At 39.6% G+C, this 19,411-nt stretch overlaps 1 pseudogene; it reads right to left on the bottom strand.

Annotated features, from left to right (window-relative positions):
* Window positions 1–24: 24 nt before the first annotated feature.
* LOC127157874 (uncharacterized) lies at window positions 25–762 on the bottom strand (annotated as a pseudogene).
* Between the last annotated feature and the right edge of the window lie 18,649 nt (window positions 763–19,411).

The following is a 19,411-nucleotide window of genomic DNA, read 5'->3' as shown; positions in this document are numbered from 1 at the left end:
GTTCCACTCTGTGGAAAATCTTGCAGTATATGCCATTCCAGTAATCATGCCAATCATTTCCCATCTACTAGAATCCAGAGCTTTCATGTAGCTCTCCTGAGCCTGTTCCAGTTCCTTTTCTATGGCACTCACTGCCTTCTCAGTCCTTTTCTTGGTCTCTAGAGCTGACTCCTCCCTCAGTTTGCCCTCCTCCAGCCTCTTCTTGACTGCTTCCATCTCTTCTCCATAGAAGTGCTCTGCATTCATACATGCTTCCAGCAGCTCTTGGATGATTTTGATGACATCAGCGAAACGTTTTGCAGTTGCATCAGAGAACTTCAGACATTCATCTGCAATCTCTCTGATATTTTCCAGCTGAAGAGGAAGATGTGCTTTGACAACTTCATCATCGCCTTGGAACAGAATCTTCAAAGCAGTTTTCATGTAATGTGGAACTTGGGCAGTATGGAGGCGGATCTGATCCACGCTCTTATGGGCCTCATTAAATGGCCACCAACCAGAGTTACACACTTGCATGAGGCAAGCGCGAAAGGAATCAGGGTATTTGATGAATTTATAGCCATCTTTAGGGGGATTTTTATTGACAGAGAAATCTGTTGTGGATGAGATGAAAACCAGCTCTCCAAGGATGGCTATAGATAACGGCGCAAAAGTTAGATACTCTTCCCAGTTGACATAGGGTTGCATCATAAGTTTGATTTAGTTCCTTGTGTCCTCAGCAATGGTAAGGCTTTGAATAGATGTTAAAATTGCTGAATCCATGTCTTTCATGTTCCTGCTCAAAATCAAGACAAAATTAAAAAAGAATTATACAAATATCATTATTTTCTAATTTATAAAACCTGAATTTGATGAGTTTACTCAAGCATGTTGCCAAAAAATGTGTACTTTCAAAATAGGCCTACTTTGTCTATACCAAGGTACAAGAATATATGTTTTCAGTGGTCTTTGAAAACTCAACCTTAACATAAAAAAATAGTTTTTACAAAAGGTTTTTACTATACTGATAGCACAGACGTCAACATTTGATGGTTCAAATACCCATGTTTTAATTTTTGTATTTTTAGTGCATGAATTTATTTTTATTTTTAGTGCATGATTTTCCATAGTCCATAGTTTTTTTTAAGGCTTGTCACATCCATAACAGCACATATTCCTCATAAATAGGCTTCAAAATGAAAATAAAGTAACAATTATATGTTCTGTGAAGAGCCATCATTTCTCTATTTGTTGGGTGTTATTGTGTCTGGTTTGTGCATTTTAATTTACAGAAATCCTACAAAGTAGTCTCTCAAAAACAGTGTCATTTTTTGTCGAATCTAACAAGGCAGATGGCGATGACCAGCTGGTGGCTGCACAAATCTCCCTGATAGAGATCCCTCTGGACCATGCTCAGGAGAAGGCCATTCCTCTGGTAGAATGTGCCTTCACACCTATAGGGCATTGCAAGCCAACCACAGCATAGCATCTACTATCCAACAAGATGGTCTCTGCTGTGTGTCTGGCAGCCCTTTTGAGCTGGTCTGATTGTCTGAACAATCCAGAGCGCTCAACGTACACTCTGAGTGCCCTAACAAGACAAGACAAGACATAAATTGGGACCCTGCTCACGATCCACTATAGGGACCCTGGTGAAAAAAACAGTATATGCTGGTAGGTATGTTTTGATGCTGGTTTAAGCTGGTCCTTTGCTGGTTTATGCTGGTCCTTTACCAGCAACATGACCAGCATAAACCAGCTAAGGACCAGCTTAAATCAGCAAAGGAACAGCTTAAACCAGCACCAAAACATACCGAACCAGCATCCTAGCATCAAAACATACCTACCAGCATATGCTGGTTTTTGCACCAGGGGAGAGCTAACAGGGAAATAACATGGGTTCTGAACGGAGCCAAAGAATTTATATTGACAAGAAGTGAAAGCAAATAGAACGTTCCATTGCAACATCAGCACCCAGCAGCAGCCCTGGGCTTCCGCCATTTTGGAGTGAAAAGACTCGGCAGTCCACTAGCTTCTTGCTGTCACGATGGCAAATATCAGCTGCTTTGTTAAAAAAAAAAAAAAGTACATTAAAGCTAAAATACACAGCCTGAATGATGACAACATTATATATATATATATATATATATATATATATATATGTATATGTTTACTCCTTTTCATTTATTTCTTAAGAATTTTTGTACTTCTGTTAACTATTAAACCATAAGTCGTTTATTATTGAAATTATTTTTGTATGTTTTGTATGTACTGTAATCTTTGTTATTATAGCAATTAAAAAAAATTATGACAACACAGAATAGCGTACAATCACTAGACTAGTGATTATCAAAAACAGACTTGGTCTTCTATTTATTCTTCACAAAATCTTTGCTCTCTAGAAACCAGTTTCAGTTGAAATTCCTATTTTAAGTGCAAGTATTAGCATTATAAATGCTGAATTAATACCAACATATATAATAAAAAAAGGACATGCATCAGAAAATTGGGAATGTTAGACAATAAATATATATAAAAGCAATAAATATATATAAAAAATAAATATATATATATATATTTTTTTTTTGCAGTATTGCCTTATATTAATGTCCGTTAAAGCATGACTGTAAACAAAAAAACATGTTTATGTAAAAAAAAAAAAACACATAACCACTGTCTCCAAAATGTTTTAATTATTCACTTACGACAGATACAGCAATGCATCATGTTCTGTAAGATCATCATGTTTGTAGTGGGTTCCAGGGAATTAAAATGTACAATATAACGTATAAATACAATATATATTTCAGACCTATAATAGTAACTAATAATAATAATGGTAAATTTAATTTACATTTAAGTGTAACGTTGCATAAAATGAAAATACTCAATTAAGCAGGCTAAAACTGCCTCAGATGTATAAAGGTTGGATTCCACAACTGATAACATAAAACAAATATAATAATATAATACAACATTTACTGTAATAGTCATAAAATTGACTGATTTGAGAAATTTTCTATTGCGTTTCTGATTTGGCTGTGAGATTCACCAATTTTAAGTGCGTAAGATGTGATGGATTCTGATCCGTCAAAAAAAAAACCTAACAATGTAGTGTGACTTTTAACACTTTTTCATGTAACACACTACTTCCCTGCAGTCATTGCGCTCTTTTATGTCCACTTTGACTTCTGTTTCATTGTCATTCTGTCTGCTTCTGTGGTGTTGTCCAGTTTGCATTTTCACTCCGAAATGGCGGCCGCGCTACCGCGCCACCTAGTGGCTGTTACCAAAAAAGCATCAGAGTTTCGCCTCTTTGTATTCTATTCTCTTTGACGGAGCTGAGAGCACCTTAGGTACGTAACCGCTTCACGGTTGTAGAATGACTTTACTGTCGGGTGTCTTGTAGACGTCTTGTAGACAGAGCTCTAGCTTCTAGAATGGTATTAGTGACTCTCAAGGAAAGCTGGCTAGACTCCCATCAGTGGGCCAAACATGAAGTCTCCACAGCTGCAGCTGGGGGTACCAAGTCTTGCCCCTCACTTGTGAGAGAAGTTCTCTCCTCAGTGGTTTTGGCCACGGGACTGCAGACAGCAGATGAATCAGCTCTGGGAACCAAGTCTGGTTTCTCCAGATAGGGGCCAGCAAGAGGAGAGAGCATTTTGTTGACAACCTGAGGAAGCAGAGTGATCGTAGGGAATGCAAACAAAGGGGTGTTGGGCCAACCGTGGGCCAGAGCATCCCATTGTCATGAGAAATAGGACTGGGCAGTGATTAGGGATGCAACAATTATAGATTTTGTTGGTATGATTATTTTCTGAGGAATAATCATGGTTTCACAATTATTGGCTTTCTCAATCCGACTTGAACTTATAGTTAAGTTGGCTTGAGAAAGCCAACTTACTGAAATGCTACTTAAACTTATAGTTAAATTGGCTTGAGAAAGCCAACTTACTGAAATCTGACTTAAACTTCCAGTTATTATGTTGGCTTGGCAGAGCCAACATATTGTTATTGTTATTTTTCTTAGACAAAATTTTCTGACTCTAACAGGTCCCAGGGCTTTAATGCCACAGGCCCCAAACTTGGCAGAGACCTGGGCCCTGATATGTAGTTTGTTGCTATATCTTTTTAGACTGATTAGACCTTTTTATTATTAATTTTTAAATATGAAAAATTTCCCATAGACCTACATTGGCTGAAAAAAATGTCCCCTCTAGAGGAGCAATACCACTTGAGAAGTGGAGGTGGTTAACTCCTTACACTTACTTTCACTTTGAAATCTACGGCGACCGGGAGGGGACACCTTCAGTTCACTTAAGTTTGTCGTGGCCACGACATATCAACCTGCGTGACCATAGTAACCTGGGATTATCAGAGATAGATTTATTAATATTTTATTTTAAATTAAGGAATTATTAAATTAAATATTATAGAAATGAATACATTATTAAATGATTATATTAACAACGGGATGCTGTCTATGTGAAAGCTGTCTGTACGCGATGCATTCGAAAGAAGTTTAGATATTTTTATCCAACCTTCTATTAACTGATCGTTTTTTCATTATTATTATTATTATTATTATTATTATTAGCCTATTATTTTATTTTCCTTTATGTTCCATCTCTTTACTTAATGTTCTATATGTAAATACTGTAAATGCTCGACATATGTTATATGACTGGGATTTTTACTGGAATGCAATTTAAAGGTTGAATTATTTTATTTTGTTTCGTCTAATTATAGTGTTTCACTGAGGAATGAATCATTCACGTAGTTTAATTTGTAAATGAAAACACACTCATTTATCGTCACACACGGGCATAAATACAATCATAAAGTCAAAACTTTATTGGCATAATTGTCAAGCATTAGTAAAATTAGCCCTAACCAGTTATTAAAATAAATATAGCTGCAAGCAGCAATTACCGGGGTTCGAGCATTTAAGGCCTTTGAGGTGGTATGCAAAGTTGTTCAGAATGAGAGGATATATCATACAGATGTAAATGTAAGATCTAGTGTTTGTGTGAATAGATGAGCATTTTTTAACAATTTGAGCCCATTTACCATAGAAATCTTGTTTTTAAAGCCTTTTTAACTGTTATAGCGCCACCTATGCTCCGATCTACATGAAACTTTGCATGCTTGTTAAGAATCATCTGACACATGTTTTCACCAATTTTCGTAAAGTTTTGAGTTTTCGTTTTGGTTTTATAAGCTTTTGGGTATATGTGGTCACGCCCCTTTTGTAAATGGCGCCATTACAGCTAACCGAAGGACAAAATTCAACATTTTTTTCATAATTATTGATGTAGACAGTCCAGAGAATATTACTGCAGTGGTTTGATCAAGATTGAGCAAAAAACCTAGGACTAGTTCACAAAAGTAGATTTTTAACATATTTGTGAATATTTAATGAACGGTTTGATTGACACCAATGGTTATTGAGGCAAAGTTGTTCATCATGAGGAGATCTATCAAATGATATGCATATTGTGTGGATGTGTGAAACATCATGTGATTACAGAGGCAAAAAACTTGTTAGCGCCAACTAGTGGCCGATTTCTTTCAAAATTCTTACAGACCTTTAGGGCCATGAGTCAAACATGCCCAGTGCCCGATCGGCCTCCGTTAACCTTGTCTAATAGGTGCTCAAATTCGTTGGCCAATGGCGGCCATGTTTTTTGAGATACGTCAATGTCCTCATAGACCCTTATGGCACATTGGACAGAGACACTGCATACCAATTTTCAGGTCGATCGGACCAACGATTGCATAGTTATAGGCATTTTTATGTTTTTTTTCAGGCTTATAACGCCACCAAGTGACAGAGCTGTGCAATTTTTGTTATTTGACCAAAGATTGAGCTTATACACACGTGTACCAAGTTTAATAAAGATATCTCACTTGGTTCATGAGTTATAGCCATTTTAGTAAAAATGCCCCCCCACCTGACAAACTTTTTGGGGCCCCTTCACGACGATGAGTGAAAATTTAACTTTTTTTTAATAATTATTGATATTCACTGTCCAGAGAACATTTCTGCACTGGTTTGGTTCCGATCGGGCGAAAAACCTAGGACTAGTTCACAAAAGTAGGATTTGAATTTACTTCAAAATGGCGGAAAAACGGGCACCGTAGAGCGAATCTGATTTTTTAGGCTTTTTATCGTCTTGACCCAAGGATTCCAAAAATCTAATTTTTGAGTCTACGACAAACGGTTTAGGAGTTATGAGCGATTTCACAATTTTGTTCCCTGTAGCGCCACCTATAGGCCGATTGGGGTGAGTCTTTGTCAGAATGTCCCCTCTACCTTCTGGCCAAGTTTCAGCTCTCTAGGCCTTACGGTTTGGTCTGCACGATCAGTTTTAGCGGAAAAGAATAATAATAATAATCCTGACAATTACAATAGGGTTTCAGCACTGCATGCTCGAACCCCTAATAAGCCTAACCGTAATAATAATAATAATAATAATAGGCTAATAATAAATTATAAGTGACTTATAAGTGGCTATATTTTTATATTTATTGTGTATCGCTTTGCCTAACGTTCTGCCCTATATGCTAGTATTTGCTATATTTTGCAAATATTTGCTATATTTTGTAAATGACAATTATGCCAATAAAGTTTTGACAAAAGTTTTGATTGTATTTATGCCTGTGTGTGACGATAAATGATTTACAAATGAAACTGCGTCAATATATAGGCTAGTCTATTAATTAGACGAAATAAAATAGAATATATGTCAAATTCAACCATTAAACTGCATTCCAGTAAAAATCCCAATATAGCATATTCAAAATTGTACTGGCATGTTGAGCATTTAAGTAAAGAGATCGAAATTAAGGTAAAAAAAAAAAATAAAATAATAACGAATATAAAGGAATGATACAAATATTACAGATCAGTTAATGGACTTAAAAGACTGTGGGATGCATAAAATGTTGATGTAAAATGTAGGCCTATTTGATATACTTTATGTAATATTTATTCATGATCAGCTTCTTTTGAATGTGTCTACATCGGGCACAGAAAACATTCGCATAGACAGCATCGCATAATATTATCACTTAATATTGTATTAATTTCTATAATAATTAATATAATAATTCCTTAATTTAAAATAAAATATTAATAAATCTATCTCTGATAATCCCGGGTTACTATGGTCACGCAGGTTTGTTTACGCATTAAACTCGTGGCCACAAGAAGCGCATATCGTTTCCTCAACATAATAAGAGAAATCCCTCATCATAGCATCTCGTGGCCACGACATAAAGATGTCCTTACCTCGACAAAATGATCTCGTGGCCACGACATAATATGACGTTCCCACGAGTTGATATGAGGTCCCCACGAATTAATATCTCGTGGCCACGACATAATATGACGTTCCCACAAGTTGATGTGTCGTGACCACGACAAACTTAAAGTGAACCGAAGGTCACCGCAGAAATCGGTTAAAAATACAAATAAATACATTAATTTAATTCACACTGACAAGCTACACCAACATATCTGATCATTATCAGGTCAGGGCTCATGAATAAGGACTGTCTGGCCAGAGAACAGTGTAAAAGATCGCTTCGATCAGCAAGTAAGCTCCGTCCATGCTCACTGATCTACAGCATTTGCACGTCTTTTCAAGTCTTTTACACAAAAATATTCCAGCGGTTGTATACAATCCACCCCTTAGAACACATTAAGAGCTAAATTCAGGTGTTTGTGAGCCTTTTCATGTAAAACTGAATGCGTCGCAGCGTCCTCATTAAACATCTTTATTTGGACGTGTTAAAGACTTATAAATGAAAACACTCCAGTGATAGCACACAATAATAGTAGAAGAACAGAAATGAGTAGAAATTGTAACATCCTGATGTTATTAATGCCTCAGTTACACCAAGCATATTATGCTAGGTGATGTCATCAGTATCGCGAGACTACGTTGTGGTTGTGATTCTCGTGTGAGTTAAGATGTCCGAGTAAACAATGGTTAAAGTGAGCTGGTCTCTTCCCTTCATTCATGTAAAGTGAATAACTTGCAAACAAAGGGCAAACATAACATGGTGTCAGAGTAACGATCTGAAGACCCACAAGCAGCGAAGACGATGGAGACATATGGCATTCAGGCATGGAATGGATTGGACTTCAGCCAACTTGCCCGAAGCGTGGCGGCGGTTCAAACAGCAAGCGGAGCTGATGTTTTCTGGCCCATTGCGGGAGAAACACGAAACAGAGAAGTGCAGTTACCTCCTTTTATGGATCGGGGAGAAGGGACTGGACATACACAACACCTGGTCACTTTCCGAAGACAAAGCTAAGAAGCTACAAACATACTACGTTAAGTATGAGGCTTATATTACTCCCAAGTCCAACCCGATATATGCCAGATACCGCTTCCATGAGAAAATGCAGGCCGATGGCGAAACGTTTGAACTAGGGATGCACCGATACCACTTTTTTCAGTACTCGCCCGGAAAAAAAAATTCCCAAGATGGCTGCCGCAGCATGTGGAGCTGCATGTGGAGCTGCTACAGGCAGGAGCAAAATTCGAACAAAACCTGAAATCTACCATACAGATACAGGGCAAGTGATTGTGGAAGATGAGCTTTTGAACTTTTTGTTTGTCAAGCTCAAAACTGTGAAGCAGGATGAGATTGTTTTGATGGCTACGGACTGTTTTGGATCAGAATGGATTGCAAACTCCACCAAACTGCTTTTTGAACTGTGTCCAGGTTCTACTCACAAGCTTGTGGCTCACACCGGACCTCAAAAAGACTCAAAGAACATCAGGAGTTGCCTTAAGCTCCTTAACGAAGCTGGTGAAAATGTACCTCGGTTTGTTTCTCACCATCTTGATGAACTTCCACCTTGACTTTTAACAGTCTTGATGTGTCCTGTTTGCTTGGTAAGATTGAACAACTAAGTGTGGATATTACAACTATGAAACAGGCTGTGTCTCTGCAGACTAACACCTATAACGATCTGCGGATTATTACCACAGACATAAACCAACGTTTGAGTGCTATTGAGCAGCCTAGACCAAATCTGAAGAGAGGGCCTGTTCTCCAAACCATCAAGCCTGTGACGACTCAGAGAGTGTCCACTCCTCAAGCCTGTGAGAAGACCCAAGATGACATGGAGGGTCAGACCAGCGAAGGAGATTTAAGCCAGATGGAGAATTCTGCCTCAGGCCTGGGCAGGCCAATCAGTGCTGCAAAGGAAGACTCTCATGTAAAGTGGAGTGACATGGCAGCTACTCCACCCTGGAACCTGGTACAGGACAAGAGGAGCAACAACCGCAGAAAACAGGTCCATGAAAATGCTTCAGTAAAGCTCAAACCTCGGCTGAATCCTCACAAAGGGAAGAAACCTGCCGGCATTTTTGGAACGGGTACAGGTGGAGACATCCAAGTCATAAAATCCAAACTGGTGAGTGTATTTGCAACAAAATTCTCTCCTGATTTGGACTCTGAGACTTTGACTAAATATATGAAAGATAAACGTGGGCGTGATGTAACCTGCCAAAAGTCAGAAGCTGTACAAAGTCGGTTCAGTTCTTTTAAAATAACCGCAGAGTGTAAAGAAGTAGATGAAATGTATAATCCAGAGCTGTGGCCTGAAGGCACTTTTGTGCGGCGATTCTATGAGGCACGCAAACCTAAATCTACAGCTGTGCCAATATCAGTGATGAACGTGCCTGTAATGGGATCAGGGGTACCTCATGCCTAGTACTAGCAATAGTGATGGTGCTCAGAGTGGTGTCATACAACTCACGAGGCTTGCGCCTAGGACAGAGTGCTGGGGACAGAGCACATCGGATTGTGGTTGACCAGCTACTGGAGACCACAGACATTCTCTGCCTGCAAGAGACATTTTTAACCAAACAGGACCTTGATAAACTTAATTCTGTCCACAGTGATTTTTATGGAGCAGGAGAATCCACAACAGATTTAAGCACCAAAATGGTGCGTGGTAGAATACCTGGAGGTGTGGCCATTTTGTGGCGCAAGAAATATGATCCAATGATCAGTATTATCAGATTAGAGGTGGATTGGTGCATTGCAATTAAAGTTGTGCATTCTATGAATGTTTTTATTATTTTAAATGTTTATACCCCATATGACTGTTATAAAAATGAAGATGAATATATGAATAGATTGGCCTTTTTGAACTCTTATATTAGGGAATGTGCATATGCAAATATATTTGTGATGGGTGATTTGAATGCAGATATCTCTGATGACAAATCTCTTTTTGGTCAGCATTTGTTACAGTTCTGTCATGATAGTAAACTGGTTCTTTCCAGTATGAATCTCCTACCTGCTGGTAGTTATACTTACATCAGTGAAGCATGGAATACTGTATCTTGGCTGGATCATGTAATTTGTACAGCTGATGCTCATGAAAGTCTGGAAAAAGTTGAAATTCTGTATGAGTTGACTACAACTGATCATTTACCTGTCTCTATGATTATAAATGTCGATAACTTGCCTGTCTGCAGTAGTTTGACAGGAGATGGTGCCAACATGGCCAAAGTGGATTGGGATAAACTATATAGAAAGGATGTCTTGTACTATTGTGGGAGGACGGATGCTCTCCTAAGGGAAGTACAGCTACCCATGGGTGCTATTCTGTGTTCAAATATTAATTGTGATGATGTCCGCCACAGTAATGATATATGTGAAATGTACAATGGTATAGTGAGTGCTATACATGATGCCAGTTGCCTGTTATATACACACCCCAGAAGGGCTAAGAATACCAAGCCTGGTTGGAATAAGTATGTAGTTGACCACCAAGAAGCTGCTAAGATGGCTCATAGGTCTTGGGTTATAGCTGGTAGACCCAGACAGGGGCCAGAGTTAGTACACAAAAAGCATACCAGGGCTAAATATAAATATGCAGTGCGCTTTGTTGGAAAGCATGAGGAAGCCTTAAGAGCTCACTCTATGGCTGGAAACTTGATTGGCAAAAATGTCACTGAGTTTTGGAAGGAGGTGAAAGCTACAAATAGGGCCAAGACAATATTGCCTTGCTATATTGAGGGTGTATCTGGTCCAAAAAATATAGCAGAGCTGTGGAGACAGCACTATGCAACTCTGTTTAATTGTATTAAAAGTGAGCCCTATTGTGGGGGTGAGTTAAATGAGGATGTAATTCACTTTACTCCCAATGAGGTCTATAATGCTATAGAGCAACTAGCTGATAACAAAGCTAGTGGTAAAGATAACATTACTGCGGAGCATCTCAAGTTTGCCAGCCCTAGAGTGGCAGCCCTTTTATCCATTTGCTTCACAGGGCTGATGACTCATGGTATATTGCCAGACACCATGTTGACCGTCACATTAGTGCCCGTCATTAAGGACAAGGCAGGGAAAATAGGGAGTCTTGACAACTATAGACCCATCGCTCTAGCTAGCATTCTTTCAAAGGTGTTAGAAAAGATGCTACTAGATAGACTGAGTGGGCTCATTTGCACCACAGAAAATCAATTTGGCTTTAAGTCTCAGCACAGTACTGATCTATGTATCTATGCCTTGAAAGAAGCTGTTGAATCCTACAGAAGGCAGGGCTCTACAATGTTTATTGGGTTTATTGATGCGTCCAAGGCATTTGACAGAGTAAATCATCATAAGCTTTTTACTAAACTCATGCTTAGGGGTGTGCCGGGATGCATCATACGTATACTGGTTTACTGGTATGCCAAACAAAGTATGCAGGTTAAATGGGGAAATAGCTTATCGGCACCCTTCAGTGTAAGTAATGGAGTACGGCAGGGGGGGCTTCTGTCTCCAGCCCTGTTTAACTTATACATGGATAACCTTTCAAAGCAGTTGGGGAAATGTAAGACGGGTTGTGTAATAGGGAACACTCTGTTAAACCACCTGATGTACGCAGACGATTTAGCTATTATGTCCCCCAGCACTGTTGGGTTCCAGCAGTTGTTGGATATATGCTCCAGGTATGGGGTTGAGTTTGATGTACAGTACAATGCAAAGAAGAGTTTTGTGTTGGTTTGTAGGACTAAGGAAGATCAGAAGGTGCACTTCCCTATGTTTTACCTGTCTGGACATTGTATCTGCGTATCTAACTGTATAAAATATCTTGGGCATATTATTACTGACAAGATGGAAGATGATGCTGACATGTATAGGCAAAGACAAATGTTGTATATCCAAGCGAACATGTTAGTCAGGAAATTTCATTACTGCTCTGATGATGTGAAAGTGCACTTGTTTTGTGCTTATTGTACCCCTATGTATGCAGCCCCATTATGGGTCAACTACAAAAAGGAGACCATGCGCAAACTGCAGTTAGCATATAATGATTGTCTGAGGATACTGTTGAAGAAGCCCAGGAGCAGCAGTGCAAGTAAGCTTTTTTGTGACTTGAGGCTAAGCTGTTTACAGGCCCGTTTGAGGAACCTAATGTATAAGTTTATGTGTCGACTTGATGAGTCACAAAACTGTATTATAGTAAGGCTCACAAGTCCCAGGTGTAGTTCGGTCCGATATCAATCACATCTATGGAAGCATTGGTATGAGTGCCTTTTAAGACTCTTGTGAAAAAGGGTGTATTTTATATGTTTATGTAACTGTTTTTTTTTTTTTTTTCTTTTTGTATATGTTGTATGTCCTGCTATTGGGCCTAGGGCCTGTAATAAAGAGGAAGAAGATACCGATACTTTTATTTTTGGTACTTGCCGATTCCGAGTACCGATACCAATATTTTAAAATTTACAGGTAGATTTTTTAAATATAGGGTACAGAAACTAAAAGAATATGTTAGTTGGTCAACTTTATTTATCAAATAGATACAGTCAAACCAAAATGTATTTAGAACCCATTATCATAAACTGTGTCCTGCACCCACTAGTAAAAAAAAAATTATATATATATATATATCAAAAATTGTCAAAAGATGGTGTATATCTGCTGTCTGAATAATTTTTGGGTTGACTATATATCCCTTAATTATTTTTATTTTTACACTTAATTATGCCCATTAAAATGTGTTTTGTTACTTTCCCTGCTACAATCCAAAGCGACTCAAATAATGGAGAATCAGTCGTGAAGCAAGCAAAACATGGCATCGCATTTCACACAGGCTGCTATAGTTTCACTTTCTCCGGATATTCGTGTATGCTTAAGGATGAAAAAAGAACGATGTTTATAGCGAATGCCCCTATATATATATATATATCTACGAATTTGTTTTAATGCAAAAGATGTGTGTGCTAAATATGCGAACATCAATGAAGATCATGAAACAGCGCGCGCTCTCTCTCTTTATCTGTCTCGCGCTTTCTCTCTCGCTCCCTCTCTCTCTATACCGTTAAATAACTTGTGCATTGATTTACTTAAATTGTTATTGACATATCTCACCGAACTACAAACTTTCCAGTGATGTCAAGGCGGGATATTAACTCGACAAGCCCGCACATCTTGGCCGCCGCGCGCTCAATCCAATCTGCGTGCTTTGCCTATCAGCTGACGCGCACCAGTTATGCAAGCTTAATACTGAATGTTTAACATTATATTACTTACATACACATACTTCGTAGACATCATTATACTATAATGACTGTTGTTTTGTTGTCGGTGTTTCTTTGCCTACATACTATGGGATTATTTTTGTGCCAATAAGAATGAACGTAACTTTATAAAACTGAACGTAACTTTCCAAGAAACGGTCAAAAATATGCCACTGCAAAAGAAGAAAAACACAATGAAAATGAAAAAATGAACTCAGTCGCACGAATTTAACATGCTCTTCAAATATGCTTCATTCTTTGTTAATGATTTTTAAAGAATCGTTTTCGCGAATCATGGATTCTGAATGCGTTGCCACAGCTTTCGCTTACGCTTCGCAAATTTTCGTTTGCTGTTTTGGCACAAATCTCTCGTGGGGGCGGGCTTAACAGCGATCTACTCTGATTGGCTAATGAGCTTTTGATGGACAGTTGCTCTCTGACCTGGAAGCACAGACGGTGACGTCAGTGGCGCACATATTGGAAAGTTGTTGCGGTGTGCAATACCAAGAATACTGCTCCAACAAAGCCTCAAAGGAGACCCGTGCATGCCTTAGTGCAAAATAACGAAGAGGAGCAGTGCGAATTGTACATCGACAGCATTACAACTGTGAATGCAAACAAAAACAATGTACAAGCTTATGCAGACATTAAAGTTGGACCTAGCCAGCAAACAATCAGGTTCAAAATAGACTTGGGTGCGGAAATCAATGCTATACCAAATAACACCTTTAATACATTATTCAAAAGAGTGCCTGTTGCACCACCCGCACAATCTATTACAGCCTATGGAGGCAAACCATTGGAAGTTCGAGGCACCTGCATGCTAGAATGTGAGCATGACGATCGCTCAGCGCTGCTAGAGTTCCATATTGTCAAGGCCAAAGCACCACCCATCTTAGGTTTAAATGCTAGTTTAGACCTAAACCTCATTAAACTAGTAAAGAGTACAACAAACAAAAATAGACAATAACCCCAAGACCATACTAAAGGAATACGCAGATGTTTTTCAAGGCATTGAAGAATTCGCGGGAGAATGCACATTCCGGGTCAACCCACATGCAACGCCAGTGGTTTAGCCTCCACGCAGAGTCCCCATCGTGCTACGAGCCCGGCTAAAAGAGGAGCTTGACAGAATGGAAGACAATAACATCATTGTCAAGGTAACTGAACCCACTGAATGGGTTAAGCCCTAGTGGTGGTTGAAAAACCCAAAAGCCAAAAACTACGAGTGTGTCTGGACCCCAGAGACCTCAACAAGGCTATCCAGCGGCCCCACTATCCACTCCCCACACTTAAAGAGGTCACCACAAAGCTCACGGGAGCCCGATACTTCAGCGTCCTGGACGCCAGGTCAGGTTACTGGGCTATTAAACTGAGCACAGAATCATCCATGCTAACCACATTTAATACACCATTTGGCAGGTATAGGTTCCTCCGACTGCCCTTTGGGATTAATTCGGCACAGGATGAATTTCAGAGACATGTGAATGAAACGTACGAAGGCCTCAAAGGTGTTGCTGCCATAGTCGATGACATCCTTGTATACGGCAGGGACAAAGAGGAATACGACACCAACCTCAGAGCCATGCTTCAGCACACGAGAGAGAGAGGGCTAAAGCTAAACCCCGACAAATGCCGGGTCAGCATCCAAGAGGTCAGCTATTTCGGCCACAGGCTCTTAGGTGAAGGTATTAGTCCAGACCCACAAAAGGTAAAAGCCATACAAGAGATGCAGCCACCACAGTCCAAGCCTAAGTTAGAGACCATACTCGGCATGGTCAACTACCTGGCCAGATTCACACCGCACCTTTCAGAGGTAAACGCACCACTCAGGTAACTCCTAAAACAAGATTGTGAGTTCATATGGGACACTGTTCACGACAGAGCGTTCAAGCAGATCAAGGAACTGATCACAAATCACCCAGTATTGACTTACTTTGACCTAGAGATGGACCTTACATTGCAAGTAGACGCCTCAAAAAGTGGCCTAGGTGCAGTTCTACTTCAACACGATAAACCTGTCGCTTATGCATCCAAGTCACTCAACAGTACTGAACAGAATTACGCCCAAATAGAGAAGGAGTTGTACGCTGTGTTGTTCGGGTGTAAGCGGTTCCACGAGTATATGTATGGCAGAAAAGTAACTGTGGAATCTGACCACAAGCCTCTGGAGGCAATACTCAAGAAGCCTCTCGCCTCAGCCCCTCCTCGTCTTCAGAGGATGATACTCCAACTCCAAAAATACGACATTCACATCCTCCACAAACCCGGGAAACAGATACCAGTGGCCGACACTCTGTCTCGTAAATCTATTGAATACCACGACGACAGCTTAAGCGAAGGCATGGACGCACAGGTACACACCCTGATAACTAACATCCAAGTCAGTGACAACAAACTCAAGGAAATAATAGCAGCGACAGCACAGGACACTCAGCTTACAACACTAAACCAGGTCACAAAGACCGGCTGGCCTGACACATACAAACAGTGCCCACCACTCGTTCAAGAATATTGGAACCACCGATGTGACATTTCCGAAATTGACGGCATAATGTTCAAAGGAGAGAAAATCATAGTCCCCCAGAGCTTACGAAAGCACATGCTCAACCGCATCCATACGGGACATATGGGTGTGGAGAAATGCAAGCACAGAGCACGAGACCTTTTATTCTGGCCGCGAATGGGACAGCAGATTGAAACAATGGTGGGACAATGCAGCATTTGTCAAGAACGACGCAATGCCAACACCAAAGAACCCCTGCTATTGTACACCATTCCTGAAAGACCATGGCAGGTGGTAGGAACCGACCTGTTCACATGGAGCGAACAGAATTACATCATCATAGTGGACTATTATAGTCGATACTTCGAGATGGAAAGGCTCCACAGCTGCACTGCATCAGCTGTCATCACCAAACTCAAGGCAGTGTTTGCGCACCATGGCATACCCGAGCGTGTCATCAGCGACAACGGCCCTTGTTACAGTGCAGATGAGTTCCACAGATTTGCAGCGGAATGGGATTTCGAACACTGCACCACAAGCCCAAGATACCCTCAAAGCAACGGCCTAGCAGAGAAAACCATTCAAACTGTCAAGCGCATCCTAGGAAAAGCGAGAGCTGATGACAAAGACTACTATCTTGGACTATTAGAATACCGGAATGCACCTGTGGACAACCTAAAATCCCCAGCCCAACTCTTGATGAGCCGCAGGCTGCGGTCAATTCTTCCCATTACTCCTGCACGACTCCAGCCTGAAGTCACCCCTCAGCACGTACTCCAGAATCGGAGAGGAGCACGTCAGTACCGACAGCAACGGTACTACAACAGATCTGTCAAAGCTCTACCTCCCTTAACTGCAGGGACACACATCCGTTTCAATTAAAAACAATAAAAAATAAAAATAAAACAATTTGTTAGTGAACTGGGCCGCGCTTTGTGTTTTTGACTCAAAAAGAGTCGGTTCATAAGAGTCATTTGTTAATGAAGTCGAATACACTGGGCGCGTGCAACTATCGTGCACATTTTATTGAACATTGCACATTATTCGCGTTACGCTGTCATCGCTGCGGCTGAAAAGTAGCACATGAAACACTGCTTACATTTATATTTTATTCTGAGATAATTCTGGGGTGGCACAGCTTTTTCTTAGGGTGGCAGTTGCCACCCCCTGCCACCCCGGTAGATCCGCCCCTGCCTGCCACGAATAAATAGATTAAATTACGTGACTAAATCACGAACTGCCGTGAGACTGGGTTGTGTATGCGTCATTTTGTTCTAAAAAAAACAATCTTTTCATGTAGTCTTTTTCTTAAAGCAAGTGACACCTGTGTGTTGTTTGTATAAATTGATAAATTGGTCAAATGTTCTTCTCTATAGATTGCACCATTGCTGTCGCTGCCACTTTTGTCCAAGTACTTTTTAACGTACTTCATCTGCAGGACAAACAGGTATTTAACACACATTTTGCAATAATGCCATGTGCACAAAAACTAAAACTATTTACAGTTATAAGATATGCTTTTATCAAAGAAAAAGCAGACTTGTTTAGCAGAATTAGGCTAATCTAAGGTGGCATCTCTACTTGCCCAAAAACCAGCCGCACTTGATATTGATATTGATATTCTTTATTTTTTTATTTGTGTGTGTGTGTTTTTGTATTATTCTGAAACTGCAATTCAGCTTTAAGAATGACCATTACTCAAGTCTTTAATTCTGTTGAGTCACAAGCAAGTCAGAACTGTAATGCCAATGCTTAATTGGATTTGTGAATGTGTCTCATGTGACAAACATGACAAAGCAACTCAAATCATGGCAAAACAAAAGAGTACGAATAGATGTCTATTTGACATTTGATAGGAAACGTCCAATAGACACCCCTGGGTGTGGGATTGTTGTGCACACATTGTCAAACATTCCCTTAAAAATTCCCATACAACTCCGATATGAATGAATAATAAAACAATTACACTTGCACAAAGTGCCTAAAATGCAAAATAAGAAGATAGTGAAAAACACATGAAAAGTTGTAATTACTGTATACTCACAGTATGTGAAAATGAAAATGTTAAATACAGAAAATAGAAATATTTGTTTAAAAGTTTATTTATTCTTGTTCATTTATTCTTATATTTATTGTTTTATTTCTGTGTTTTGTAAAGCGATCGGCCATCGTAATTAAAGGACGTTTGAACATTTCCCCTTCCTTCGAGATGTTTACCCTCTTTCATCTACCAGAAATTGCACGGTTCCAAGGTCTAGCAGAAAAACACACCTGGTCGAGCAAGGACAGAAGTATCTGCAGTTTCGAAAGGAGAGGACTGCACAGGAAATCCTGCAACACCTGAGGACCATATTCAGTTCAAATCTGAAGAATAGCACACATTAAACAGCCAGGTTGAAGTCTTGATGGTTCTGCTGTGTTAGGCAAACTTTTCAAAGATAAGACAACCTCCAGCCATCAAGTTATCTACTAGATGTGAAAAAGATGAAAGATGAGGTAATTTACATAAATTAACTTGAACAGAATCTGTAGTGTATTTGCATATAATGCAGATCTGTTTTCATTTCTCTTTTGTTGAATTGTGTGTCCCATGAATAATTTATTTCAGTTCAGCCTGTTGGAGCCATTATTTTGAGTTGTCATTTTTGTTTTTGACATGAGTATGAGTATTTTCAGTATATTTAACCCTCAAAGACAGAGACAGCCGCCCGCGGCTAAAAATAACTATTGTTAATAAATATCTAATAACTTTTGAACCGCTCGTCCAATCTGAATGATTTAGTACCGCAAAGCTGAGATCTTACGCTTTTTTCCTGTATCACGTTTGTCTCATTTTCAGAGGATATTCAAAGGCTCTGTAGTGAAGGTGATTATGTCATTTTTTGATCGCATTGATTTGTCAGAGAAACCAATGCATTTAGTTCCTCTCAGCCAAGCAGGAACGATTGCTGATGCTTAGTCCCACCCCCGTGCCCAGATTGGTTCAAACTGTCACCTATTCAACCAATAAACATAGTTTTTGGACTTTTGTACCACCAATCAGCAATGTTTCTTTGGAAATTTGAACAGTATGTGGTGCGTGCATGAAAACAAACACAAAATAGCACATTTGCATGACAGCACTCTCTGAAAAAGCATAAAAAAAACACATGACAGAGCACTTTGACACATAACAAAACAAAAGCAAGGATGAAACAGCTGTACATGTCCGATAATGCGCTGGAACTTGTTTTCACATCGCTATGCGCTGTCCCGGTAAAACGCGAATACAGCCAGTGGATCGATCCATTTGACTGTTACATTATGGTAATTCTTCTCATATAGTTTATAAAGATCATTTGCACAATTTTTTTTCAGTTGCACTCTCTATATTTTCTCTCATTTT

This window comes from Labeo rohita, unplaced genomic scaffold (assembly GCF_022985175.1).
Source record: "Labeo rohita strain BAU-BD-2019 unplaced genomic scaffold, IGBB_LRoh.1.0 scaffold_1221, whole genome shotgun sequence".
In the NCBI taxonomy this organism is placed as follows: Eukaryota; Metazoa; Chordata; class Actinopteri; order Cypriniformes; family Cyprinidae; genus Labeo; species Labeo rohita.
This window is presented reverse-complemented; position numbering and strand designations above follow the sequence as displayed.